This window comes from Sarcophilus harrisii, chromosome 3 (assembly GCF_902635505.1).
Source record: "Sarcophilus harrisii chromosome 3, mSarHar1.11, whole genome shotgun sequence".
Classification (NCBI taxonomy): Eukaryota; Metazoa; Chordata; class Mammalia; order Dasyuromorphia; family Dasyuridae; genus Sarcophilus; species Sarcophilus harrisii.
Window position 1 is genome coordinate 427,470,870 of NC_045428.1, and position 18,369 is coordinate 427,489,238.

The window sequence follows — 18,369 nt, forward strand, 5'->3', positions numbered from 1 at the left end:
TATTATCAAACCAGTGACACTGGCTGTTCTTCAAGCAAGATACTTTCTAGACATTTACTCTTACTTCCCTATGTCCAGAATACTCTCCCTTCCTATCTTCCCCAACTTTCTACAAGTTCCAGCTTCTATTCTGTCTTCCACAGGAAGACTTTCCTGATTCCTATACAGAGTTTGTTCATACATAGATGTTTGTTTGTGTCCACCATTAGATTAAGTTGGCATTTAAATTTTTATTGACTGACTGGCTAATCTTTTGGAAGATAGGAAACATTCACAAAAAAAAATTATTGGACAAAATAGTACATATTAAGTGCATGGGAAATGGTATAGATATAATATTTCATTAATCATTTATGATGGAAGGTCATCAGCAATTGGAGGGAAAGAAAAATCCTCTGTCCTCTTACTCCATTTATATATGATCTCTAATTCAAGCTCCCATCACTTCTATAGTAAGAATTTCATTATTGATCTTCCTTTTTTCAGATCCCTATCTACCTTACCTCTGATCTATTCTCTATGCAGTTAACAATCTTTCTAAAGGGCAGACACAGGTCTATCAATGCTGGGTTTCCTATAAATTCTAGGATAAAGCTGAAAGTCTTCAGGCTGGCATTTAAATCCCCTTTATAATCTGATTCTACCTTTTCAAAGTTATTTCACATTATTCTGCATACATTCTACAGTCTAGAATAAATTAACTTATTTTATTATTCCTTTAACTCAATATTTCATCTGCCATGTCCATACTTTTGCAAGAATTTCCCTAATGTACTCTCTCCTTTCTTCATCTCAGAAACCTTTGTTTCTTTTAATATTCAATACTTTTAGGACCACCAAGAGACACTAGTGATAACAACAAAATGAGCTATCAATCACCCATAGGTCTCAAGACTGGACTGAGCATACATCTTTGAAAACAAAATTTCTGCAGTAGCCACACACCCACTACCTTTCCCAGAATTGTGATTTTTTTGAAACCAGAGCCCCAAAACAGTAGCCTCAACTATGCTCACTCTTGTGACTTTTCATTGGTTCTGACTATATTAAGAATAACTCAGTCTCTAATTCTGTTAGGTCTCTAATTCTGTTAGGCATGCAATGTATTTGTCTTCCAAATTTATCCCCAAAGGTTCTAAATTAGCTATTAGACCTCAAAATAGTTCAACTGTGCAAAATCTCTCTCTGTCTCTTCTATTTGTCTGTTTCTCTCTCATATTTTGTTTCTGATAAGTAAATAAAAGAGACAGAGGGGCATTTTGGGAGGTCTTTCATTATTTTCCTATCACTTAACAGAGTGTTCCTAACATAGTAAGCTCTTTAAGTAGTTTGAGCAAACATATAAAGGCAAGAAAACATAACCCTTGTATGAAAAGGGATATAGCAAGTAATTCAGTTTAACTTGAATATAGAATATACATATATACATATATATGCATATATATATATATATATATAATAGTTTGATAAGTTTGAAAACTTAGGATGGCACCAGAAGATTATGGAAAGCCTTGAATGCCAGAAAAAGGAGTCTGAATTTAGCAATAAGGTTGACCTAATATGACAATGAGGGCTGTGGATATTCAAGTGATTCAATATTCAATTACTTAAATGAATCATCAATTTCATCAATCCATAAATACCCTTTAATAATACAAATTACCATACATTTGCACCTGTCAGTCTGTGGGATCCTTGTCTAGGAGCTCCCAAGAATTCACCATATTCTTTGTTTCATGAGCTGCCATAGCTTTTTAAAAAAAAATAATCAGCAGAAGGTGGCCCACCTCCTGGTTATGTTCCTCTAAATAGACCCAGTCAGTTGCCAGAGCTACTCTTTTAACCCTACCATTATGACAGACCACTCCAGAGCTTGTGTTCTTCAAGCATAGCTTTGTTCAGGAGCCCAGAATCAACTTTACAGCACAATGAGGCAACAAAGAAGGAAAGAGACACAACTGTGAAGAAAAAGCACAACTAACTAGATTTATTAAGGTAGTTACCTTTCATTTTTACACATCTACTACTTCATTAAGGCATCTATTTCCTTAGCCTCTAAATGGGAAAGATTCTAGTTTTTTTTTTTTCAGACATACTAAAGAGATTTGTTTCTTCCTCCACAGAAAATGCTTTAGACAAAAATTATTTTAAAAAGAACTATAAGAAACAGAAAACATTCAATTAACCCTTTATGCTCTGCTGAAGAGTAAAAAAGACCTCATCATAGGACATTCACTTTGGACCTGCACAACATGTTCAAGTAACTAGTCCAGCTCTTCAGGCCCAGTGATAAAGGCTTTCTCCAATCCTCAGGGGCAGGATCCTTCTATCAGTGTTGTTCTCTCCTTGAGAGGCTTTTCACATCTGTTCAGGTAAAGTCCACATTCAGAACTCTAGATTCACAAGGTAGCTACCACTATCCATGTTGCCAGGGATCTTAATATAGACTCTTGTTTTTCTCTTTTAAGTTGAGGGTAACTGATTTCATGGTCTCACTTTTGTCCTTTCCTCCCTGCTATTTCAAGGAACTGTCATGACAGATATTTATGGAATTCAGTAAGACAGAAATCCCAGCCTAGAAGACGTCTTTTTTCTTCCTTAGATGCTATCAAATGATCTACTGAAGTAACCTAAGACCTCAGGACCTCATTCCTGCTGAACTTTCTTTGTATGTTGTCTCTCCAAACAGATTGTGAGCTCATTAAAAAAAAAAAAGGCTGGCTTGATTTTTCTATTTGTATCTGAAGGAGTTTGGAAAGTGCTTGGCAAATAGTAAGAAAGAAAATGGCTTTTCATTTATTCACTCAAAAAAATCTCTGTTATTCATCAGAGCATAATTAAAGTCAGCTCATCTTCACCTGGAAACAAAATATCATAAAAAGGACAAATGGCAAATAAAGTTTTAAAAGGGTTATTTAGTCTATGATACCATTAAGGTTTTGGGGCTTTTTTGGCAAATACACTTAAATGATTTGCTATTTCCTTCTCTAGTTTATTTTACAGATGAGGAAACTGAAATAAATAGCACCTGAGGCCCTAATTTTCAAAGCAAACAACATCACCTGTGTCCCCCAACATTAGAAACTTGAGACAATATCCCCAATGCCCTGGGAGTTCTGTTCCCAGAACTCTGTTTCCCAGAAATGGCTTTAAAAGCCATTAAATAAGCAAAAAAGAAAAAAAAAGACCCTTGATCATAAAAAGCTAATATGATGACGGAAAAGATCAAAACATCAACTCAGAAGAGGACAAAATACCTACATGCAAAAACTTAAAGGGGGATTTGAATTGGTCTTAACCTCAAAAGCCTTCTTGGAAGAATTCAATAAAAATTTTAAACGTCAATTAATAGAGGTAGAAGAAAAACTGGGGAAAGAAATTAAAGATATGCAGAGAGAGTCAATAGTTTGGAAAAGAAAGTACAAAAACAGACTGAAGAAAACAATTCCTTAAAAAATATATTTGGCCAATAGAAAACAAAAATCCACTGAAGAAAATAACTCCTTAAAAAGTAGAATTGGTCAAATGGGAAAAAGGAACAAAAGCTAACTGGAAAAAAATTTTATTCCTTACAAATTAAAATTGGGCCAATGGAAACTAATGACTCATCAAGAATCAGTCAAATAAAATTAAAAATGCAAAAATAGAAGAAAATGTAAATTATCTCGTTGAAAAAACAACTAACCTGGAAATAGATTCAAGAGAGATAATTTAGGAATTATTGGAATACCTGAAAGCAATGAACAAAAAAAAAAAAAAAAAAAAAAAAAAAAGGCTGCACAGCATCATTCAAGAAATTATCAAGGAAAACTGCCCCGATATCCTAGAAGCAGAGGGTAAAACGATTATGAAAAGAAACAACCAATCACTACCTAAAGAGATTCCAAAAATGAAAACTCCAAAAAACAGTGTAGTCAAGGAGAAAACACTTCAAGAAACCAGAAAGAAACAATTAAAATATCAAGGAGCTGCCATTAGGATTACACAGGACTTAGCTTCTACATTAAAGAAATATAGAAAGGAATATGGTCTAACCATACCAGCTTTAAAACTGTATTATAGAATGGCAGTCATCAAAACTATGTAGTACGGATTAAGATATTGAGTGGTAGATCAATGGAATAGCTTAGCTATACAAGACATAATAGTCAATGTCTATGGTAATATAATGTTTGATAAACCTAAGATTTCTAGTTCTGGAATAAGAATTCACTATTTGACAAAAAACTGCTGGGAAAAATGAAAAACAGTATGCAAAAATAGGCATTGAGCAACATCTCACACCATATAACAAGATAAGGTCAAAATGAATACATGATTTAGACATAAAGGGTGATATCATAAGCAAATTAGAAGAGAAAGTAATAGTCTACCCATCAGGTTTATGGAGAAGGCAAAACTTTATGACCAACGGAAGATAGAGAACATTATGAAATGGAAATATTTTGGTTATATTAAATTAAAAAGGTTTTGCACAAAGACAATGTGACAGATTAGAAGGGAAGCAGAAAGCTGGGAAACAACTTTTTACATTCAATATTTCTGATAAAGGTCTCAATTATAAAATATATGGAGACATGAATTAAATTTGTAAGAATACAAATCATTCCCCAACTGATAAATGGTCAAAGGATATGAACAAGAACATTTTCAGATGAAGAAATTAAAGCCATCTAGAGTTATGAAAAATATTCTAGATCACTGTTGATTAGAGAAACACAAATCAAACCAATTCTGAGGTGCCACCTTACACTTATCATATTGACTAATAATGCAGAAAAGAAATTCTGGAGAGAATGTGGGAAAATTGGAACACTAAATGATGATTGAAAGAATTACGAACTAATCCAATCATTCTGGAGAGCAATTTGAAACCATGCCCAAAGCTAGAAAACTGTGCATACCTTTGATCCAGCAACCCCACTGTTAGGTCTATATCCCAAAGAGATCATAAAAAATGGAAAAGGATCCACATTTTCAAAAATATTTATAGCAGCTCTTTTTGTGGTTGCAAAGAATTGGAAATATTGAGTGGATACCTATCAATTGTGGAATGGCTGAACAAAGTGTGGTATATGAATGTAATGGAATATTATTGTTTTATAAGAAATGATAAGCAGGAGGATCTCAGAAAAACCTGGCAAGACTTACATGAACTGATACTGAGAGAAGTGAGAAGAATAAAGGGAACATTGTACACAGAAACTGCAACTCGTGAGATGATCAACTTTTATAAACTTAACTCTTTTCAGCAATACAATAATTTAAGGCAATTCTAAAAATCTCATGATGGAAAATGCGATCTACATCCAGAAAATGAATTGTAGAATCTGAATGCAGATCAAAGCATATTATTTTCACTTTTGTTTTGTTTTCTTTCTCTTTTCTTTTCCTTTCTGCCTCTTGTTCTGATTTTTCTTTCACAACATGCCCAATATGGAAATATGTTTAATATGATTATACATGTATAACCTGTATCAGATTACTTGCTATCTTAGAGAGGGGTAAATGGAGGGAAGGAGAGAGAGAAAAGTAGGGAAGGAAGAAGAGAGGAAGGGAAGGAAGGAGGAAGAAAACTAAAAATAAAGTTCTTATAAAAGTAAATGTTGAAAATTAACCAAAAAAAGTTAATTTTTTTAAATTAAAAGGTAAACTCCAAAATGTAAGAGAGTAAGATATGACAATGATGGAAGAGGCGAGGAAAGGAAAGGGGTGGGGAGGAGAGGGAAGAGAGATTAAATAAATTCATTCAGAATTGCCAGGAGAAAGACATTTCCAAATAAACAAGAAGTTCTTTCTGTCCAAGATTATCACTACTTTAAAATTTTTTTTTAATTTTAACATAATTTATATAATTTTATTAATATTTTATTTTTTCCCATTTACATGTAAAACAATTTTAACATTTGTTTTTAACACTTTGAGTTCCATGTTCTCTTTCTTCTTTGACAAAGGTCTCTCCCCTTCCCTCAAAAAAACACTTAAGAAAAAGAAAGTTTAAAAAAAGTATGCATCAATTTGTATTCAGACACAATCAGTTCTTTTTCTAGATATGGAGAGAATTTTTCATCATGTCTTTCAGAGCTGTCTTGGATCATTGTATTTACTAAGAATAGAAAAGTCATTTACAGCTGATCATCCACAATACTGCAGTTACTTTGTACAGAGTATATTTCACTTTGCATGAACTCATGAAAGTCTTTCCATGTTTTTCTGAGAGTATGCTATTCAGCATTTCTTGTAGCATAATAGTATTTCATCATAATCAATCACAATCATTACAACTTATTCAGTCATTCCTCAATTAATGGGCATCCCCTCAATTTCCAATTCTTTGCCCTGAGAAAAGGGATGTATAAATATTTTTGTACATATAGATCCTTTTCATTTTTAAAAAATCTCTCTTGTGATAGATGCCTAATAGTGGTATTTTTAGTAAATGATTTTATACCCTTTTGAGCATAGTTCCAAATTGCTCTACAGAATTTTTGAATCAGTTCCTCAATTCCACCAACAATTCATTAATGTGGTAAAAGGTACTAACTCAGAATTGTTTTCATCTGCATTTCTCCAATCAATAGTGAGGTAGAGCTTTTTTTTTTTTTTTTTTTTTTTTTGATATAGCTATAAACAACTTGGATTATTTCATCTGAAAATTGTTCATATATTTTGATCATTTATCAATTGGGGAATGGATCTTATTTTTAACAAATCTGACTCAGTTCCCTATATGTTTGGGAAATTAGCCTTTTTCAGAGATACTTGCTGCAAAATTCTTTTCATAATTACTTTAGCTAACTTATTTTCCCTCATTTATTCTATTCTCTCTCTCCTTTTACCTTGTCCCTCCTCAAAAGTGTTTTGCTTCTGACTACTCTCCTCTCCCAATATGTCCTCCCTTCTATTACCCTCCCTCAACTTTCCAGCAGAGTAAAATAGATTTCTATACACAATTGAGTATGTATGTTATTCCCTCTCTGAGCCAATTATAATGAGAATAAGTTTTTTCTTGCCTCTTTTGTGGCAGATAATTTATGCTATTCTACCTCTCCCTTTCCCTTTCCAGGAATATCACTCCTTGAGTAGATCAATGAGAAAGATAGGTCACCAACTATTCATAATTATAATCAATCCAAGATAGCAATGCCTTTCACTTTCATACGCTTCCATTCCTGTGCAAGTCCATATGGTGGGCTCCTCCACATGGAGCTCCATCATTTTTAGGCTTCCCTGTTTCATATGGGGATTCTTCCTCTTTTGATACTTCATTATCTGCTTGCATCTAGGACAACTACACTTTCCAACAATCCCTTACTCCTGATGCTAAACTATTTTTTGGAATTGTACATCAGAACTGTCACATTCTGTTGGCCACTCAGCAAAACTTCCTGCTGTGTCCCTAACAAGATTACAATGTAATTGGGGAAAGTTTAATAAAATAAATAAAAATATAATATAGGTAGCCCACCTTTCATTTGAGTTTGGCACCACTGATGTATATTACTTAGAATCACAAGAGATGACATACTCAGGAAGAGAAAAAGGAAGTCTGAAACAGCAGCCAGAAACCTAAAGTCAAAGGGTCTACATATTCAACAATAGTGGCAAATATTTAACAATTAGCTATTCAAAAAATAATAAATTTACAAATGACATGCTTCTAAGTTTAGTCTGCATTATTAACATTTCTCTATTACTTTCTTAAATCTAGACAACTATAAAATACTAAATCAAGTCCTTATTTGTAGTGTTTTCTGATTTCCAAGTATCGAAGGAATACTTACCCTCAAAAATTTAATAATCAGATCTCAGGAGACAATTGGATCTGGCTCCAACTCATCACCTGATATATTCTTTACTTGGCAATAATATACATCTTCCTATCATGAATTGAAAATTTTTCTTTCCATTTCTCTCATAATCTTCAGTAAATCCAAGGGTATCCCTTTTTGGCCTTGGAGAATACTAATTTACCAAGGATCATGAATTTAAGGTAAGAAGGGCCAAAAGAGGTCATCAACTCCACTTCCCTCATTTTATGAATGAGAAAAACAGGGCCAAAAAGATAAAGTGACTGATCCAGGATCATAAGAGTTAAGCATCCAAAGCAAGATGCAAATCCAACTCTTTCTGACTCTGAGTCTAATGCCAACTGCTTGATTTTTATAAATACTGGACCTACTAAGATTCATTCCTACAGACAAGCTTTTACATTCACCTCTAGAGGCTCATGGGCAATGCTCAGTGGATTATTGGGAATCCATGTTTTACAAACACGAAAAATGAAGAATCCATATTGAAAATAGCTATCGTTTCTCATTCAAATTCCCATTTAAGAACAACTTTCTAAGGGATAGTTTATATTACTGTATACTCTCATCACAATGACGTTGAGTTTCATGTTTTCTTCAGTCCTTAAAATATGAGAAACATCATTAAATACCAAAATCAAAAGCCTAATGGTCAATATAAAAAGTGAATCTTATAATGCACTCTCATATTCCTAGTGGAAATTCATTCATTCAATTTGCTTTCCAAAACAGAAGGAATTTGTCTTGAATATAGTTTGACAAATCATGGAGACATACCTGACTTAGGGAAGAGGGCCCTCATCATATTAAATGCAATCTCTAATCACAACTTTGGCTTTCAAACTTCTTGACTGTCCATCTTCCTTAGTTAAAAATGTAATTGAAACTTTAAGAATTACTTCAAATGAGTTATTGCAGCATTTAATGGATAATGTGTGAGGATTCAAATAGAAAAGCATTTTATATATAATGCATGATCTTACTGTTTGTTCAAATAAGACTGGAGAAGAAAGGGTGTGTGTGTAAAATTAAGTGGAAAATCATGTGAAGCCAAGGCTTGGTCAGACTCCAAATTTAGGAAAATTGTTCAAAGAATTAGGGAACCCTGAAGGCAGTAGGTCCATCCATCTTTTCAATTTTCTAAACTTTTCTCTATTACTATAATTAGTTCTGGCAGCACTAATGGAGAAGAGGGAAGAGGGTGCTGAAAAGTCAACTCCAGACTTCACGGGATAAATGATCATTGAATAAACTAGTCTGGAATGTATGGAAGGCCATCTTGATTCCAACTATTTGCAATCTTTTCATTTTGTAAAAAAATGTGTGGCAGACCAGAAAGCACCTTGGATTTATTTACAGAACACGTTTAGAGCATGGCTCTGTTTCTTAGCACCTAAATGACTGGGACACTGATCTACCTCTCTGGGGCTCCGAATTCTCATCTGCAAAATGAATAGATTGAAGATGACATCTAAGCTCCTTTCCCTCTCAAAGTTTATGTGTCTATGATCCTATCCATTTCTGGAATTAAAGGGGCTTCACAGAGATTTGGGGGAGCTAGTCTGTAGAGAGATCAAAAGGCCCTTTTTATGTCATGTTTAAAGGAATGCCATTTAGCTTGACTGGAGACTCTCAACAAAGCACAGGGATAACAATGGGACCGGGCAGCCTGCTGACCTGCACATTCTAGAACTAGCAACTCCAACTTAAGGAAGCCTATTGACTGACTTCCCACACTGGGGCCTGGACACGCTTCGGAAGCTGACAGGGGAACAAGGAAGGCTAGGAAGTTATAACAAGTGATGTTGTCAGGAAGCCTTGTCCATCACCCTGGGAGAATGTAAAAATCCTTCAAGTAGTGAGAACTATTCCATTTTATCTTCATTTCCCCATGTTCAGAATAGGGCCTAATATATAGTAGACACATAAAAAATTTTTGTGGAAGTAGGTAAAAAAAAGTTTTGCACAAACAAAAATATAGAATGCACACATGTGCGCAAATACACACACACATGCATATACACACTCAAAAAAGAGAATCTTGGTGCTGACATATTATTTTCTGAGTTATTTGCATGCTAAGCAAAAAGTATCTTAAGAGTAAACTGTTGTTCATAGCCTCGATCTTCACATCATTCATCTTCTATATATTTAAAAGGGGGGAGGAAGATAAGGAAATGTGCAGAAAAGGTTAAAAATGGGTTTTAGGGAAGCAGGATAGCCCTCAGAGATTAAACAAGAACTATAAGGATTTTTCTATTAGTAAATTAGATAGTTTTAGGACATCAACAGACTTTCAATCAGCACCAAAAAAAATGTTCAAAAGAAGACTTAACCTTATGTAAGGACACTATTCTTATTTTTGAAGTTGTATGGACAAAGATGTAGTGGTTTATAGCTTCACTAAAATAGATGGCACCTTTCAAGGTAGAGTTTGTAGTCCTATGTCTTAGCAAACAGGATCTAAGATTGCCACAGGATATCCTTGAAGAGATGAAACTCAAAAGACAATCCAATGACTATAAGATTATTGAAGTTACCCATCAATAACTTACAAGTAGACCCACTTTGGAGGACAGGCAACTGCAATTTAAATGTGGTACTGATGTGGTGAAGGAACTGTTTAGTCTCTTTATTTTTTTAACTTACCTAGTGATGACAAAAGGCAGTGTGGGATATGGAAAGATCAATGGAGTAATTAAGACAAAAGACAAAAGAAAAAAATGTAAGCTCCCCATAGCCAATGAAAAAAACTTTCAAATCAATAATAACAACAAAAATGCACCTTAAAACATTTCTGTAGCACTACCTGAAACCCATCAGATTGGCAAAGAAAAAAAAGGGGGGGAAATAAAAATTATGGGAAGAAAGATGCACTAATTTTTTTTATTAGTGAAGCTGTAAAGTAATCAAACATTCTGGGATAGCAAAATGGAATTAGCCTTAAAAATTCAGTAAACTACATAAACCCTTTGACTCAGTAATATATCTATAACCCAAAGTGTCCAAAAGGAGGGAATGAAGAGGAAGGGAGGGAAGGAAGTGTGTATATATGTATGTGGATGTAAATGTGTGTGTGTGTAAATATATGTGTGTATAAATATATATAATGTACCATCAGCTGAATAAACTGAGTAATAACTGAACAAATTGTGGTATATGAATTCAACAAAATATTATAGGGCCATAAGAAATGGCTAAAGGGAAGGATTCAAAGAAATTTGAGAAGACTTGTATGGATTGATACAAAGTGATCAAAATCAGGAAAACAAGGTATATCAAAGATTCCTAATTTACACTAAATAGTACAAGAAGCTTACCTTGGGAATATGGGGAATAGTTGATAAATAATTATCATTTTTAAATATTTCAAAAGTAGGAATGTCAAAAAATACAGATTGGATAAAGAACGGTAAGAAAGGAGGAAGAGGGAGAATGTCATATGTCAGGTGAGAGTGTCATATGACTTCTGAAAAATGTAAAAATGACAAAGGAAAGAATAATTCCTCCTGATCAAAACTAATGAGGTTTGAATGAAAAATTCTTTTCATACTAAGGTGCCAAAACTCAGCAAGAAGTGAAAGTTGAACTAATTGATCTATGCAGCAATGAAAAGCTGCAAATTAATTTCCAATCAATGAAATTACAGTGTTGATCAATTAAATTACAAATGTTAACCATATTCCATTCATATTAAGTATACTCACAAGACTTTAATCTCATTTATGAAAACTTATGTGAATCAGGATTCTCAGTTCTATTCTCAATCAAATCTAAAGCAAGAAATAAAATGAGATCGAATATGATATATGTATGACACAGTGATTAAAATGGCACTGAGTTCACATTTATTAGCTTCATAATGTGAAGTAAATCGTAATTGATTTCAGTCAGAGTTCCTTAACTTATGAAATAATGATAATAATGGCACCTGAATCAAAGGTTGATTTTAGGATCAAATGAGATAATATACATAAAGTGCTTTGTGAATCTTAAAATACTATATAAATGTTCACTATAAAAAATGCTGTTACATGTGGATTCTCTCTCTCACAGACACACACATATATACATATATATATATATATATATACACACAAATAAAAACCTATCCTGAGAATAAAAGTTTTGGTTGACAAGAAACATATTCAAATTTTTCACTTATTTGACTGCATTCTGACAAAACTTTTATAAATTTATGATACTAAAAATGTTAGGTTTTGATTTCTCTTTTTTCTTCTTTTAAGTAGTATGTTTTCCTAATTACATGTAGAAAATTTTAACATTTTTCAAGTAAAATTTTGAGTCCCAAAGTTTCTCTCTCCTTCTATCCCTCCTCCTGAAAATAAGTAACTTACACATATTAATTTCTTTTTTTTCTTCTTTTAAGTAGTATTTTTCCCAATTCAAATAAAATTTTGAGTTCCAAATTTTCTTTCTCCTTCTATCCTTTCTCTTGAAGATGAAAAGTAATTTATATAGGTTATACATGTGCATATTTATTTCTTTATTAATCTCTACTTTTTGTGTATCTGCATGGTAAACTTTAAAATTTATATTGAATATAATATTGAATATAGGAAAATTTGATGAAAGCAAGGAAGTTCTAGTACCAAAAAAAATTTATAAGAAACTGTTTTATACTATAACTACAATTTTTAAAGGAAGCGAACTTTCAAAGACTCAAGAACTTGGATCAGTGCAATGACCAATTATAACTCCAGAAGACTGATGAGATGACATACTTCCCCACTATTGGCAGAGAAGTGATTTCTTTGTTTGTGAAGCCATATTTTTTCCGACACAACCAATATGTGAACTTGTCTTGTTTGACTATACTTATTTGTTATGAAGATTTATATTTGCAGTGAGGAGAGTTACAGGGCAGAGTAGTGAAAGAGATACAAAAAAATGTCAGCAAAACATTTAAAAATATACAGAAGAGAGCAGAAAGACATTTAGAAGGGGATTAACAGGCAGTTTTGATATTATTTCAATTTTATATGTATTTTAAAATGATGTGCAAAAGAGATTCAAAAGTGTCACAAACAAAACTCCTTTGTTTCTTATGGATGGAAATATTCATATTTGTTGATGTTTATAAAGAAAAAAGAAAATTGGAAATGGGGAGGACAGTGAGTAAGAAAGAACACTAGACTTGGATTCCAAAGACTTATATGTTTGAAATAAGAGTATAAATGGAGTTGAGTTGGAAAAGGCTTTAAAAGATGATCCAATCTTTCTCTGTGCCTTCAGACAAACAAGTAAGATATTCCATTTTATAGAATAAATAACTGAAGCCTAAAGAGATCAAGAGATGGATAGCTAAAAAAACCTTGCTTTTGAGGGAAATACAACAAGTAAGGTTCCCCCATTTTACAGACTGAATAACTGAAGCCCAAAGAGATTAAGAGATGGAATAGACACTAAGAAAAACTTGCTTTTGAGGGGAATAGTAAAGTCTGAAAATTCTTTGAAAGAATGTATGAATCTTTAATTCAATAAATCTATACAATTAACTTTTACTAAATAATACTAATGAATTGACTGTCTGTATCAGTGGAATAAAATATCCACACTGAGAGTTTCTAGAACTAATGAAATCATACTGAATTAAAATGTCACACACGCATAAATGCATGTGCACATGCACACATGCAAAACACACAGAGCATTTTGCCAAGTAGTGGATATAAGACAAATAAGATGGATATCTTTATTCAAGAAATTTAAAGAATCAGAGATTTCAAGTTAAAAGGGAGCTAGCAGAATCTGATTTAGTCCATTTGAGGATGAGTGACTGTAAGATCATCTGATCCTTCCAGATGAGGAAAATGAGGTCTAAAGAGCAATGGCTTGCCCAGGGTCATACACAGAGTTAACACCAGAGGCAGAATTTAATTAGATTCCAGCCCCAAACCCAATTCCTTTTCTATTACATCACTCTGCCTTGTAACCTAGTAATGTTGTTTATCCTTTATTCTTGAAGAGGACCATGATATCAGGGAGGGGATGCCATGACAGGCAAGTAAGTTGGACTTAAGGGAGGGAGGGCTGGGCAACATCCTATATGTTCCATTTGTATCTATGAAATATCAAGAAATAAATATCAAGAGATGGAGAGGAATGCCCTCCCCCCACCCCCAAATATATTAGTGTGTCCTATAAGAAAAATAGAGGGTTCATCCAAAAATTGAATAGAATAAGGGAAAGTGCTCCTCTCTATGAGGATACAGAAACATTGAAGTATCCTGGATATAATCTATCCCCTTAAACATTAGCCATATAATGTGAGACAAAATAATAATGAAATATTAAACATCTGGAGTCCAAATAAATTAAGGGTTCAAAGAGCATACAAAGTCCAATGCAGAACCATCTTTCCTTTACCTAGAACAGGGATTCCTAAACTTTTCTGTCTTATAGATATCTTTGGTATTATAATGAAACCTTTAGGCCCTTTTATGAAATAGTTTTTTTTTAATTCACAAGGTTATTGAAAAATAGATGTATAGATACAAAGATAGATAAATGTTTAGAAAGAGGTATAGATAGCTAGATAATAGAACATAGATAGATGTGTACATAGACAGAGGTAGATAGATAGTGTAGATAACTAGCTATAGGCAAATAGTATAGATAGATAGCTACAGACAGATAGTATAGATAGCTATAGATAGATAGTAGATGGTAAATAGATAATAGGTTGATATATAGTAGAGATAGATAGTAAATAGATAGATAGGTAGTAGATATATAGATAGTAGATAAGAGATAGACAGGTAGAAGATAGATAGTAGGTAGATAGATAATAGATAGTAGATAGATAGTAAATAGAAGATAGATAGATAGATAGAAGAGATGAAAGAGAGACTATTTTTCCTACATAAGTTCACAGACCCTCTGTCCACAGATGAGTGCATGTACCCCAGGTTAAAATGTGCCTTCCTAAAAGAGCTTTGACATTAACAGAAAATTAATGATCACTCATGGCCTCAACTGTAGCAGTACTTAAATGCTTAGACATTAACAGGTGATTTCAAGTGCAGAAAGATGCTTCCTTGCTCCCCTTACAAGCATCCTTTAATCTTGGTGATGCTGTAGTAATGAAATACTTGTGCAAATAAAGTATAAAGCTATTTCTACCCCTTGAAACCACAACTCCTTACAACAAAGTAACTATCTCTCTCCCTGAAGAGATTTCTTCCACAACAATAGCTAAATTAACAATAGAGCACAGGCAAATGTGCTCTGGGACCATATTCCCATATAATCATCTGAGGGGAGATTTAAACCAGGAGTTTAGAGTCCTCAGATTATGTAGATCTACAAACAAGAGACAAAGAACTAGGTATCTACATAGCTAGAGTCTTGTAACAATTGAACAATCATTAATATAAAACCCTTTGTTCACAAACCACCAAAAATCATTCATAATAGAATAGTGTATAATGTGTTCTAAAATCGAGTTCTCATGCGATCATTTAAAACAGGAGGAAATGGTATTTGAAGTGGTCTCTGACTAGAATTTTGATTATTCCAAAGCCATTATAGATGGCAATCTACTGGTCCATTTAAAAAGAAAAAACATTTTCCAAAATAGTGCTCTCCCCAGCTCCATTCATTATCTTACATTATATTTTCATTCTTCACTCAAATTCCTTTGAGGAAAAAAATAGCTCTCCAGGTATGTTTTAAGTCAAATAGCCTCTTCAATTTAAATTCACTATAGCTATGGCAGTGGGATGAATGAAAAGCTAGAGAGAAAGAGTGTCTGGGTAATTAATAATCAACTTATTTATTAGCCTAGCAAATTATAAATGGATTGGTGGGTGGTTTCTTTTGGTAACCACAGACAAAACTATGGAGGTCTCTGAATTCTTAAATACCTTTAGAAAAAGAGGAGCCTTTGGCGGGTTAAAATTGACCCTGATTGCTGAACAATCAATGAAAGAGTAGACTTTCAAATGAATAAGTGAGCTAAAAAATATAGCTCCTCCTGTTAAAAATGTGACTTGATCATGTACCTCAGCTGCCTCCAGCAATCTGGACAAAGGAATCTGTCTTTACCCAGAACACTCTAAATTTTTTAGGTTTAGGAAGAACACTAAACTAGGTAACTTCTTGCCCTTAGAGAGTAAGTCTAAGCAAGGACTTAGACTTACTCTCTAAGGGCAAGAAGTTACCTAGATTAAATTTTGTTTATAAAGTCTTCTAGATGGTTAAATATTCACCCAAGATCACAAAGTACAAGCATAAACCTGAAATATTTGGGCAATCTCATCTATCAGCAATGTCCTTCAGAGACTGACTAATCTAGATCTAGAGATTGACTCTAGATCAGTCACTACTGATCTAGAGAGACTGAGCCCTGAATGAGGAAATAGAAAGGAAAAATCACAATCCTAATTTAATAATTAGTTATTATTATAATAGAAAAATAATCAATTCTCTCAACAGACATTTTATCATTACAAAACTAGAACTTTTTATCTATTTTATTCTATGTACAGTTTTCAGATTAAACAATATATCTTCAGCTCTATCTTAGCCTAATGAGTCTGGACAAACTGGAAGTACACAGGCTCAGGATCTGTATGGAATTTAAGTTTCTACTTTGATGCTGAAAGCCAAGTAAAATAAATAGCTCGAGTGATTCTGAGTTGGACTAATCATTTAGAGCAGAAACAAAAGTACCTGAGAGATAAGGTTTTCTTTCATTGCTATAATTTTTGTTCATTATTGTAATGTAGCACGTTTGGTTCTATTCCACTCAAGAAACATTTATTACATGTTTGCTGTATGTAAGATGGAATGCTGTAATGGTCTCCTACATTTTTTTTGTTCACAAATTCTTATAAATAAATTTTTTTAATTATGCAAGAAATCCCCTACTTTCTTTTAAGCTTTTCCTGATTTCTCCTAGTTTTTTAATGCCTTCCCCAAAAATTATTTAGAATTTGCTATGAATATACTGTACATATATTTTTGAATATAATGTATATATCTATATATGTACACATTGTCTTCTCTAGCTAGATTATAGAATCCTCAAGAGCAGAAATTATGCCCTCACACAATATCCTTTATAAATTGTTTATTTATTGTTGCCTTCTATCAGGTCAGCCAAGTCCAAATGTTGCCTTTTACCTCCCAGGCTCTACCTTCTATCCCAGTTTCTTGCTCAGACTTTATTCCCATAACCCAACATCTGCCCAGACCTTAGAGCAAGGTAAAGAGTAAAAATAAGAACCAGGAGATCACTACTACTTCTTTTTTTTACTACCACACTGCACCCCTCTTATCCTCCCTGATGACCCAAGCCTTATAACTCCTTGACAGGATTCCTACCCGTTGCTGTTGACCTTAAAAAGCATATATTCTTCTAAGAAGATACAAGAGTGAACAAATAAACATATTATAAGGAAAATGTAGGAATGAGGGAGCATGGACAGTTGAGGGGATCTGGGGAAGCTTTACAGAAAAAGTGATGGTGAGTTGAGGAAATTAGTTAAAGGTCCCATCTCTTTTTTTTTTAATTCTTTTTTATATATAGCTTTTTATTTACAAGATATATGCATGGGTAATTTTTCAGCATTGACAGTTGCAAAAAAGGTTCCAAGGAGATTGAAGGTAAGTCAAAATTTGCTATAACTCCAGATACAAATTAGATCTATGTAAAATGCAAAATAAATTCCCTTGAACTGGAGAATTACAGAAACAAATCATGATACATATACATACATATATGTGTGTGAATATATACACATATATACTTATATACATATATAGGCATATTACTATGATATAAGAAACAAATAATATTATTGAAAGTAAAAAAACTATATTATTAATAAATAAAACTAAAAGTTGGTTTTATGAAAAAACCAATAAAATAGATAAATCTTTGGTAAATCTGATTAGAAAAAGGAAAGAGGAAAATCAAATTGTTAGTCTTAAAAATGAAAAGGGGGAACTCTGCACCAATGAAAAGGAAATTAGAGCAATAATAAGAAGTTACTTTGCCCAACTTTATGCCAATAAATTTGGTAACTTAAGTGAAATGGATGACTACGTCCAAAAATATAGGCTTCCCAGATTAACAGAGGAGGAAGTAAAGTGCTTAAATAGTCCCATCTCAGAAAAAGAAATAGAACAAACTATTAATCAACTCCCTAAAAAAAAATCCCCAAGACCAGATGGATTTACATGTGAATTCTACCAAACAGTTGAAGAATTAGCCCAAATGCTATATAAACTATTTGAAAAAATAGGGAATGAAAGAGTCCTACCAAATTCCTTTTATGACACAGACACTGATACCTAAACCAGGTAAGTTGAAAACAGATAGAGAAAATTATAGACCAATCTCCCTAATGAATATTGATGCTAAAATCTTAAACAAGGTATTAGCAAAAAGACTACAGAAAATCATCCCCAGGATAATAAACCATGATCAAGTAGGATTTATACCAGGAATGCAGGGCTGGTTCAATATTAGGAAAACTATTAGTATAATTGACTATATTAATAACCAAATTAACAAAAACCATCTGAT

General features: G+C 33.1%; 1 long non-coding RNA gene across 1 annotated transcript; it reads left to right on the top strand.

Moving 5' to 3' along the window:
* Window positions 1-1,827: 1,827 nt before the first annotated feature.
* LOC116422087 lies at window positions 1,828-2,734 on the top strand. The gene is made up of 3 exons (XR_004232675.1): window positions 1,828-1,995; window positions 2,124-2,372; window positions 2,526-2,734. It is a non-coding gene; the product is annotated as an uncharacterized LOC116422087 (long non-coding RNA).
* Window positions 2,735-18,369: the final 15,635 nt, after the last annotated feature.